Raw genomic sequence first — 12,244 nt, forward strand, 5'->3', positions numbered from 1 at the left:
CAGAATGGGGGACCTATGTCTATAGAGTGATGCCATTTGGGCTCTGTAATGCTCATGCCACCTTCCAATGAGTAATGATGGTTGCCTTCCAGAATCATCTGCATGATTTCATTGAGGTGTATCTTGATGACTTTTGTGTCTATAGCTTGATCTGTGAGCACTAGGGACACCTGTAGAAATGTTTTGACAGATGCCGAGAGTATGGGATTTCTCTCAACCCTGACAAATGTGTCTTTGGTGTCTCCTAGGGAGTTCTTTTGGGTCATATTGTCTCTGCACAAGGGATTGCAACAGACCCGTCGAAGATTGAAAAGATTGCCGCCTTAACAGCACCAACAAACCTCAAGCAATTGAGAGGATTTCTTGGACATGTGGGATACTATAGAAGATTTATTGCACATTTTGCAACCAAGGCAGTCCCTCTGCACAAGCTCCTAAGGAAAGATGTAGATTTCCTTTGGACTGATGACTGTGAAGAAGCCTTTAATACCCTAAAACAGTGCCTTATCCAAGTACCTATCTTGTAGCCTCCTGACTGGACGAAGGAGTTCCATGTGCACACAGATGCATCAGATGAAGGGCTAGGTGCTGTCAAAAGGGCCCTTCTAAATTAGATCAACCAATTTATTATGCAAGCCAAAAATTCACTGATAGGGAACAAAACTGCACAGTGACAGAGCTTGAGTGCTTGGCAATGGTGTTTGCACTGGAGAAGTTTAGACACTATCTATTGTCAACGCATTTCAAGTTCTATTTGGATCATGAAGCCTTATCCTTCCTAATGAACAAAGCAGATGCTAAAGGACGACTGATGAGATGGTTGCTCCTATTCCAGGAGTTCGATTTTGAAGTGGTCACTAAGCCTGGCCGTTCCCATGTCCTAGCTGATCATCTATCACGGATCCCTCAAATAGAAGAAGAGGAACATGATGATCCTGACCTTCCTGATGCTTCATTGTTTCTAGTTGAAACAATTACTCCGTGGTATCCAGACACAGCCAATCTCCTGGCAACTCAACAATATCCTCCTCGCATCTCAAGCCGTGAGAGGAAGAAGCTTGTGTTAGAATCAGCCCCCTACACTTTGCTAGGCGGTGCACTGTACAAGAGAGGCAAAGATGAAGTATTGCGAAGATGTGTTGCAGGCGATGAAATCGGCATCGTATTGAAAGCATGCCATGACGAACCCTATGGTGGACACTTCGCAAGAGAAGCGATAGCCAAAAAGGCTCTATTAGCAGGATACTGGTGGCTGACCCTCCACAAGGATGCATATGACTACTGCAAGAGATGTGATGCTTGTCAGCGAATGGGAAAACCCACCAAAACAAGTGCCATGCCACTGCAACCCATTCTTCCCCTAAAGCCGTTTGAGAAGTGGGGAATTGATTTTGTGGGTCCCATTGATCCATCTACTAGACGGAAGCAGAATAGATACATCCTAGTATATACGGATTATGTCACAAAGTGGTGTGAAGCTAAAGCTCTGAAGTGGGATGATGGTAACAGCGTAGCTTTGTTCATGTACGAGAATATTATCACCCGTTTTGGTAGTCCCCTTGAGCTGGTGAGTGACAGAGACACTCATTTCCTTAACAAAATCATGGAGAAGCTGATGGAACTATATAAGATCCGCCATCACAAGCCCACTCCTTATTACCCCAGAGCCAATGGCCAAGTTGAAGTCACCAATCGCATCCTCTGCTCGATTCTGACAAGAATGATTGCCGCACATTATCGCGACTGGGACGATCGACTTATAGAGGCCCTTTGGGCATACAGAACCTCTCATAAGGCAACTACAGGACAGACCCCCTTCTAGCTAGTGTATGGTACATAAGTTATCTTCCCTGTTGAGGTGGAATTACCCTCTTTGCAAGTGGCAGTTAAAGAACACTTGGGAGATAATGAGTCACTGCAACGCTATCTCTTGCACTTGGAATGCTTGGATGAGATATGACAGATGGCCCTACAGTGCATGGAAACCACTCAAGTGCGACGCAAAGCCTATCATGACAGTTTCATCAAGCACAAGGAGTTCAAAGAAGGTGATCTTGTCCTAACCTATGATTCCAGATTTGGCAAGTTTCCTGGCAAGCTTCAACAACGATGGATGGGCCCGTATAAGGTACTTGCTGTCAATCCTAACGGCTCTGTTCAGGTGCAGACCATTGATGCCTCTGATGATCCCTTCCTGATCAATGGCTATCGCTTGAAGATGTACTTCCCTTCCTGGGGATCTTGACAATGACAGTCGAACTACCCTCTCCTTTTTGGGCATCGCACTATCCTTCTCGTCATGCTTCTGATAGCCCTTATGATTTTCCTCATGAGGTGGTCTCATTCTGCTAATCCCTCGCAGAAACATCTCAACCCGACATTGTTCTCTTCTCATCTGATCCAACAACTGTGGCGAGGTTGGTCCTGACACATGGTATTTCTATCATTTTATTTCTTAGCAAAAAAAAGGAAAAAATAAGAAAAAATGAAAAGAAAAGATTAAAAAAGAAACAAATGAAACTGTTATGGGAGAAAATGAAAAAATTCCCTGTCATAACAGGCCTCGTTCCAAGAAAAGGTGGAAACGCCCTTGGGCAAGAAGCTGACCGTGGAAGAGGTGGTAACACCTTGTAGTTCAGGATAGCTGACTCACTAGCAGAACCTTTCCAACAAGTAATTTGAAGCCACCTCCCTTGGTGCGCTGTTTTTACAATATCAGTCGGTCTGTCCTTTTTAACAGATGACTCTTCTTACAAGTCCTTGAAGTATGAAACTTGTTGGCTGCCTCCCTGGGTACGCCTTATCCTCAAGATCCTGATGACAACAACAACCACCATGATCTTCATTACCAACCCCTTGAGTGATGTGAGCTTTCATCCTAACAGGATGGGGACGTGAGTATGGGCTGCCCTCTGTATCTATCAGAGAGTGAGACAGAGGGTGGGGTGAGTGACCAGTTTTTTCCTTCAAATCAAATGAGAGGTGAGATGTGTAAACGAAGTGTTGCATGCATGGGATGGGCCTCTCAATGCACAATGCATGATTTGTTCCTGTGCACTGCACCATAAGGCTCCCTGGCTTTCCTTCTTATGCTAGCACAAGGCGGGATGCACAGTTGCACCATCAATTACGCACAAGGCATATAACCTCTACACAAGTGACGGTGAGGATTACATCAATGGATTTCAGGAGTAGGTTGCCCTCTGTATCTTTCAACAGAGTGTGAGACAGAGGGTGGGCTGAGTGTGACTGGTGCTTTTTCAATCAATTATCGAGAGGTGAGGATTGAGGGATGTTACGACAATTGGAGTCAGGTATGTTTCTGTTCCCCTATGCACCCAGAGCTGGGTTTCTACCATCAGCACATGACACGTCACTCTGTACTGTGCACTGCACTGCAAGGCTCCCTGGCCTTCCTACTTGCACCTATGCCAAACGAGTTGGACGCACTGATGCACCATCAACTGTGCACCCTGGCATACTCTCTCTGCACCACCCCCTTGTCGATTCCTAAACCGAGTATGAGCTATGGGTTTTCATCATTATTTCCTCGAGTGATGTTAGTCATGGGGCGAGTGACTGTTCTTTCATTCCATTTGAGTGATCGTGAGTTGGGTGCAATATCCCTCATCATCAATAAATTTTCTGCGCTTCCTTCAACTAGCTACCTCCCTGGGTGCTGCCGCTTGGTCCTTTACCTCCTACAGCTGACAATGACACAAGACGCAACCTCGATCGTTGACATCCCTTCTCGGCAATACGGGCCAAGATTTTCTAACCCTACACATTTTTTTTTTCAGTGACGGTCATGTCTTAAGTGTGGGGATGTTGTGGTTGGTCTGATGTGAGGTACCAGGTCCTTGACGTTTGATTTACCCTTCCTACTAAGGTTCTAAGTGTGGGGACGCGTCCCTGTGCGTCTATGTTGCATACCCCCATGTATATACCCTGTTCTGATCATGCATCTATGCTCTGACTTCATTTTACCTTGAGGGGTCCCTTTCCCACTCTTTCGTTCTATTTCAACCTATCCCTGAGGTTGTTCTTTGACAGTTTGCCTTTATCCTTTGTTTTGTGACTTTTCCATGCAAATGTACCCTATGTTTACTGAGACTCCCAATCCAACCTTATAGTCCTGTTTGTCCCTTTGAACTGCCTATTTTTCCTTTTTACCAACCCATGTTTCGACAGGCGGTTCTTGAGTTATTAATTTTTAAAGCAATTCCCGTAAAATGGACGGTTTTCCATATGAACGCGTCTTCATTGCTTCGGAACCCTGATCTCATGTGCCAGCCCTATCTTGCCCCTTCCCCCTGACATTTTTCCTTTTCACTCCCTGTCATTTCGATGCATAGTTCATCCGTTATTAATTTTTGCGGATTATTGGGCCCTTTTCGTGTCTATTTTTCACATTTTTCCATGTAAACTTGCCCTATTTTCACCAAAATTCCAGTTTAATTTGATAGCTGTGTCTCCTAGCCTTTCCCCCCTTTTTCCTTTTTCCTCCCTCCTCTTTCGACTGCCGGATTTTTAGTTATTAAATTTTTCGAGTGTTTTTTGGTGTATTTTTCATGATTTTTCCACGTGAACCCCTCCTAATTCCCTTCCAACTGCGTTTTGATGCCCCAGCCCTGTGAATCCCTTTCTTTCGGATATTTTTTCTTTTTAGTGTCCTCTGTTTTGGCACACGGTTCTCCTTGTATTAATTTTCGAGTCCATTTTTGAGCACGTTTTTGGGGTTTTTTCCATGTGAACGCGTCCTATCTCGATCGGACCCTGTCTTGCCATGATAAGGTTGTTGGTCACATTGTTGTGCACAATTTTCCTTCTTTCCACACCTCGTTCCGATGTGCGGATTTTCCATTATTAATGCATGTAAGTGTTTTCGGGCCTTTTTTGTGTTTTTTCCATGTGAACACCTTGATTTTTCCCCGGAACCCATGTTGCATATTTTCATCATCTTCCCCTCGTCTCCCAACACATTTTTCCTTCTTACAATTTTTCCATCCAACGAACGGTTTGTGTTTTATTAATTTTTATTCCTTTTTTTCCGTGTGACCGCATTTCTACCGTGCATGTTTCTGGTTTTACGCCCCTCAGGATGCCCCCGTGGCATCCGTGGCTCGCATGTAGTCGTCCCTACCTCGTTTGATCCCGTCACTGCAAATTTTTTTACTCCTGCCCCGCGCATGGGTGCGAGACAGGGGGTGCGTTCTTTTACACATCCCTATTCAATTTCTTTTTATTAAAAAAAAACCCAAAAACCAAATAAAAAAATAAAAAAATATACACAATAATACAATAATAAAATCAAAGAAACCAAATAATAAAATAATGAAACCAAATATACATAATAAAAATAAAAATAGTAAAAAATAATAACAAATAAAATAATAATAATAATAATAATAATAAAAGAAAAACATAACAACAAAAAACCAAAGAAAAAAAACAAAACAAAAAAAAAGTGACAAAAAGAAAAAAAGAAAACAAAAAAGAAAAAAACAAGAGAGAGAAAAAAAGAGAAAAAAACAAAAAGGAAAACACAAGAGAGAGAAAAACAAAAAAGGAAAAAAAAAACAAAAGAGAAAAAAGAAAAGAAAAGAAAAGAATTATTTTCCAACCCGCAAAATATATAAAAAATAAACATTAAACACATAAAAACTCCAAAAATTTATTAAAATTCATTTAAAATTCAAAAAATTATATATATTTTTGAAAATTTACCAACATTGTTGAAATTATTTGGAATATTTTTTTAAAAGTGAAAATTCAAAAAAATAAATTGCAAAAAATCAAATTTTGAAAATTCCTACAAAGATATGTGCAAAATGAGTAAAATTCATTAAAAATTAGTATTAAAAAAAATCCAACAAAATTCTAGAAAATCTCACAAACCCCCTTGTTCATTTTTCCAATAATTTCCCAATTAGAAATGTTTCCATAGATGGCAAAAATATTATTTGAATCCAAAAATCCTAAATTTAATACTTCACTTTAGAAAAATTCATTTTAAATTCTAAAAATTAGCTGAAAAATCATGGAAAAATTAAAACACGTTGTTGATACTTGCTAAATTGTTGAAATTTTACTCTTACACTTCATAACATATTCATATGTCCTATATCCTATTTTAATCATTAATTTTAAAAAAAAAACACAAAAGAAAAAAAAATCAACACACTATACACAATACAAACACATCTAAATACAACTTTAACAAAATCATGAATAAATAACAAAATAAAAAATAAAAATAAATTAAAAATCCAACACAAACACTAAGATGCTTTATTTTTTCCAGTAAGTGGTGTTTGTTTTTTTTGACTGGATTCCTTGCATTTGGGAGACTTACGCCTTCAGTCCATTGTATACACACCCCTACCAGGTATTTATTTTTGAGCTTTATTCATTTTTATTATCCCTTAACCACAATTAATTGATAAAATGAACTATATTCACCCACTTTTTCACGTGCTTTCGTACTAAACACACAGTTTCTAATAAATAAAAATGAACCAGCCATTCACTTTGCATGTGCTATGTGCACTTAAGAGGCACCTTAATTTTTAATAAAAATGAACCAGCCATCACAACAAAGCATGCGCTAGCAAAAAAAGTGCTCCACATCACCATTAATTTTTAATTAATGAATTTACATTTAGAGACCCCGGTCTGGGAATCGTAGTCCGGGTTTCGATAAAGCACCATTTCACCCTAATAAATTGTAATTAAAATTTTAAGAAAGAACCACTGTTTTCTTATTAAGGTTTATAACCTAATAAAATGTCACCCATTGTTAATAATTTATTAAAATGAACCCTTCATTAAGACCATTTTCCCTCACTGCACTTTTTTCCCCTTTTAATAAACACGTTTCGTGGGATGGGCGCGTAAAGTCCTCTTAGCTGAAATTGTTGGTCAAGGTTATGGTCAGGTTCTGATTAGATTTTTATGGTATTATGGTTTGCTTATGTGCTACGATTACGGGTATGGTTCGTAGTTTTCTTTCTTTCTTGCTTGATATGCGGTTTTGGGTGCCTATTTGTTGCATCACATGAAGTTTTCGGTGGCATATGTGTAGAGGTCATGCCGAATTTTTTCTAGGATTTGGGTTGTTTGGGGTGGTAAATTGGTTAGCTACGTCTGTGTGTGTGTACTTCTTTTGATTGACTTCTTTTTTATAACCTTTTGGTTGTTTTGCAGGCATTCTTTGTGATTGTCTGTGTTGTGGTGTGTGTGTTTTCCATCCGAATGGCACCTCACGCTCCTCCTCCTATCTAGTATGTCCCGTTGATCAGTAGGGATTATTCTTTCCTACTGTCTATTGAGCCTATAGCGAAAGCCGGACTTGTGACTTTCGTGGCTGCTTCATTCCCACTGATTCCAGATGATTCATCCCTATGTGATGAGTTTCTTGCATCATACAGTGAGAAGTCGGGCCTGGTTCATGGTGCTTCCATGGTATTGACATCCCGAGGGTTAGGGAAGGCTTTGTCTCTTCCCTACAAAGGAGAGTCCTTTGTTACAGCTAGACAATTATTCTCCAACGATGATATTTTTAAGTTGTTACACCAAAGAGATTCTGGATGTCAAAAAAGTGATAAACACTTAAGAAGTATATTTTTTCATGATCACTGATCCTCTTTGGAAGTTAGTCTGCCAGTTTCTCCAAGATAGGGTCTATGCCAGCCAAAACACCATCCCATTATTTGTCCAAACAACTCTTCACAGCTTCCAGGATGGTGTTAAAAGGGGTGGTCATTGATTGGAGTACTTACTTGCTTACAAAGATGGACCAACATTTTGTCAAAGTAACCAGGGGAAATGTCACAAATGTCACCTATGGTTCCTACTCGTATGCTTTCTTGACGTACTCAGGCCTTAAGAAGGGTGTGCTACCACCTCCTCCATTTGATCCAATACCTCCCCTCCACCTTCAGAAGAGTGAGAACCTATTGACATAGAGGATCTTGATTCCCCTCCTCCACTGGTCATACAGTGGAAGCACTTGAAGCGTGTGGCAGATAAAACTCCCTCAGTCATTCCTTCAGTCACAATTCCTGCTACATCTGGCAGTGACCTTCCTACTTACCTCACATGTAACAATTTGTTCAGGGCACATAGAGAGGGTTCTTTGGAAATATCAGTCCCTTCATTGAACAGTTTAGTATCGGGAGATGCTATTCCATTCCTTTGTAATGATATCCAGAGTTCGATTGAACTTTCAGTGACATCTTGTGTTCAACAGTTGTATGCTTCTTTCTAAGAAGAACTGATGCAGTCCAAAGAGCAGTTGCATAAGGCAACCTCAGAGTTAGCCTCTGCAAAAGACACACTTGCAGATTTGTTTAAGTAGATGGAGCAACAGACCCAAATGATTGAGACCCAGAGAGAAGAAATATCTTCTTTGAAGATTCAGTTAACAGAAGCTAAGTCAGAGGTCACTAAAGTCTCATAGGAGAAAGAGAGAATGTCCAAAGAAGCTCAAGAGTTTCAAACTCTTTTAGATGCAAAACTCTCAGCCTTACAGATTGCTCATAATACAGTGAAATCACAAACTTTCCAAATTAAGCAGTTGCAAGACCAACTGGCACAGTCACAGTCCGTTCCTCTAAGCCCCAATGTTCCTATTATTCCTTCTATCTCTAACTTGGCAGTTCTCCAGAGACAGGCCACATTGTGTCCATTGTTTCAAGCTAAAGTGGAAAGATTGCAGTCTAGGATGGATTTGTTATGGTCTACATTTGAGGACTTTCAGGAGTATGTTCCTCTGTACCATTCTTTCTTTGTTTCACTATCAATTGCAGAAGTTGGCCTTTTATATGAAGCTTTCAACAATGGATCTTCTCTTCCAGAGGATGGTTGGAGTGGGGCTTAGTCTCTTGAGTTGCTGACAGAAGTGGTCTGTATGGTGTTTGAAGATTCTGTGGTGATGGATACCATGTTGCTGTCTTACATGTATCTACGAGGTGATCTGTTGATTCCACATGAAGTAGATTTGGCCTGGTATGTGGGGGATGTGGTTTTGCAAGCTATCTTGTATGTCAACTATTTAGAGTTGTGGATAGATGAAATGTTTCAGTGTTATTTTTCAAAAGTGGCTACTTGCCTTGACAATTCATGGCATTTAATGATTGATTCTGTGGTCCTGAATCAACGTCTGAATACAGCTTCTACCTATGTGTAGAGCACTAACCAACTGAGGGTAGATCTCTTAGCTTATCTTTCCAAAAACCATCCATTTGATTCATCCTTTTTTTATGCCTACTAGAGAAAATATGTCTTAGGTCCCTCTGTTCCTAGCCTATTATACTATCAACAAATGGCTCATCGCTATGATACCTATCTTTCCCTTTATCAAACCAATTCAGTAGCAATCTTACCTCTTCTTTTCCAACCTCAAGGTTTTCCTCAAATTCCTATATTTACCTATTGTTCTTTCATCGAAGATCGAGTATTTTCCCATTCTCCACCATGTCCTTCACCATCTATCCATATACCTTCTACTTTTCCTACTTATCAATTGACACCTTTCCTAACTGATTCACTTAAATTTTTAGCCACTCCTTCTTTATCTTATTTCTCCTTTTATGATTTTTCCTACCTATCTCTTCATCCTCTTTTACTTATTCCACTTCCATCTCTTGCCACTTCTATTTCTCAACCCCCTTAGTTGGTTAGTGAATACAATGGATTTGATCAGAAGATTCCAAGAAGAAGAGGATGGAGCTCGACTGATTCTCTTACGGGACCACAGATAAACTAGCCAATAATTCCAAGGTATTGGACTACTATTAGTCAAGCATACTAGAATTACCTTCATTTTGCTCACCAATATTCACAATCTCTAGATCCTTCAGTGAGATTGACAGCTTATTTTGCATGGTGTCTAGCATCCATGCATAGGCATTCCCATAATGATCAAAAGGCCATTCTAAATCTTTGTATAAATGTCAATGTGAACATTGATTTCCAACAGTTGGATGTCCTCTATTTTCATGCCCTATGTCTACCTAGTAGATACCTTGTTTTGCTAGAAAGGATGTGCTGCCTACAATTCTTTCAAAATCGTCTAAAGACATTTGTGGATGAGTCCTTCTCCATGGATTGTTTTCAAAACCACCAATCCTTTAAAAGGGATCACCTTCATTGATGCCTTTGCAATGTATTTTGGATGATTCTAATGATATATATATCTCTCTTTTTGGAGGTGTCATTCAGATGGTTGTGTTAGTGTTTGTGTGTGTGTTGTAATAATTGTATGTGATGAGTTCGTGCTGGTTGAATAATTTGTTTGAGAGCTCTTTTCAAACTATTGATGGTGGATGAAAAATCTATGGTGGAAAGCTGAAGAAGAACCTCTTATATCCTTTACAAATTTGTTATGGCTTTTAAATGATTATTAGATGTGTTAATGAATAACAAAGTTTTCCTTTAGTAGTATTTTTTTAGAGATACAGGTGATAAGTTGGGGTCGTGGTTTGGAGAGATTATTGAAGATCCTACGGAAGATAAAATTGAGCTCTTTAGTGAACTTATATTCTTCTTTTCCTTAGGCCGTGAGGACGCTTCCTTTCTAAGTGTGGGGATATATTGAGAGTGAAAAAAGATTGAATTTTTGACTGATTTTTGTTGTTTTTGAGGTCTAAATGATCGATTTTTGATGGATTTAGAGTGATGTATGGTTGTTAATGGAAGTATTTGAGAGTGTTTTGGATGATAATGATTATGTTTTGGAAGTTCATGATGATTTTTAGTGGAGATATGAAGTTCTGTGATGTTCTGATAGGTTCTATTGAGGTTCTGATTGGTTATGTATACCTTCTGTATAGCTTCTGTTTTGTTCTGATTTTCTTCTTTATGAAGTATGGATTGATGATTGATGAAGATTGAGATCTTTTGAAAGCTTATTGAATAGTTTTTGATAGTTTGAAATGGTTTTAGTATGAGTTATGAGGTCCTAATGACCTTCTGTAACCCTCTATCAACCTTCTGTAGAGCCTTTGTCTTTGTTTTGTCTCTGCTCTGTAACTGTTCTGTATCTGGTCTGGTACTGTACTGTACTATTTTGTAGACCTTTTGTAAGTGTTCTGTAGAATGTATGTGTGACTTTGGAAAAATTTTCTAACTTTTTGAAAGTATGAATCTAAGTTCAAAAGAGCTAAAACAAATGGAAGAAGCAGCTGTTGAAGACTGAAGAGAAGACTGAGTGATAGTGACAGTAGTGAGCTATGAAGGGACACTATAGTGGCTCTGGTGACTCTTCATATCATACATACCTCTTGGGAGGTGCATGTCAAGATTGTGGGAGAGAAAGAAGGAGTCTCACTTGTAGCTTTCTTGCTTGCACAATGGGGGAATACACACAAAGGTGGAGGCTGAAAACAGTTTTTCCTCTTCTTAGTTGTGTTAGCCAAAAAAACTCTAGTACATAGAAATAGAAGAACCCTATATATGGGTCTCAAACCAAACTCAACTAACTAAGGTGGCATACTAACTGAGCCACGAACTAGAGTAGATAAGGATAGCTATCATCTAGCTATTATTCATGGGCGGTGTACCAACCGCATCTGCAACTGACAAGTCGGTGACATAAATGCACAATGGTCACCCTGGCATATCACGAGTGGAGCTCGATATCTCAACACTCCCCCTCGAGCTCAATCCCAATTCCTGCACACCAAGCATGTCTCTAAACTTGTGCAGCTTCTTTGCGCCCAATGCCTTCGTGAATATGTCAGCTACATGATCCTCTGTGCTGACATAAACTAGATCAATAAGACCTAGTAAAACCCTCTCCCGCACATAGTGATAATGCACCTCAATGTTCTTTGTTCTAGCATGATAGACTGGGTTATTTGCCAAGTGTATACTGCTCATGTTGTCACAATAAATGACAACTGGCCCATCTGTAGACTGATGCATATCATAAAGTAGCTTATGCAACCAAGCTACCTCACATGCAGCCATTGCTGCACCCCTGTACTCAGCCTCTGTGCTCGACAAGGTAACTGTAGGTTGTTTCTTGCTGCTCCAAGTGACTGCAACACTCCCAAAAGAGAACACATATCCACTGGTAGATCGTTTATCAGAAATACTACCAGCCCAATCAGCATCAGTGTATCCATGCAACTGTATCTGAACCCCAATCTCATAAAATAGTCCATACTACAATGCAGACTTCACATACCTGAGTATGCGTCTAGCCGCATCTAAATGCGGTTTCCTTGGAGCCTGCATA

The sequence above is a fragment of the Lygodium microphyllum genome, chromosome 22 (genome assembly GCF_053477565.2).
Source record: "Lygodium microphyllum isolate KBCC chromosome 22, Lygodium_microphyllum_v1.1.10, whole genome shotgun sequence".
Classification (NCBI taxonomy): domain Eukaryota; kingdom Viridiplantae; phylum Streptophyta; class Polypodiopsida; order Schizaeales; family Lygodiaceae; genus Lygodium; species Lygodium microphyllum.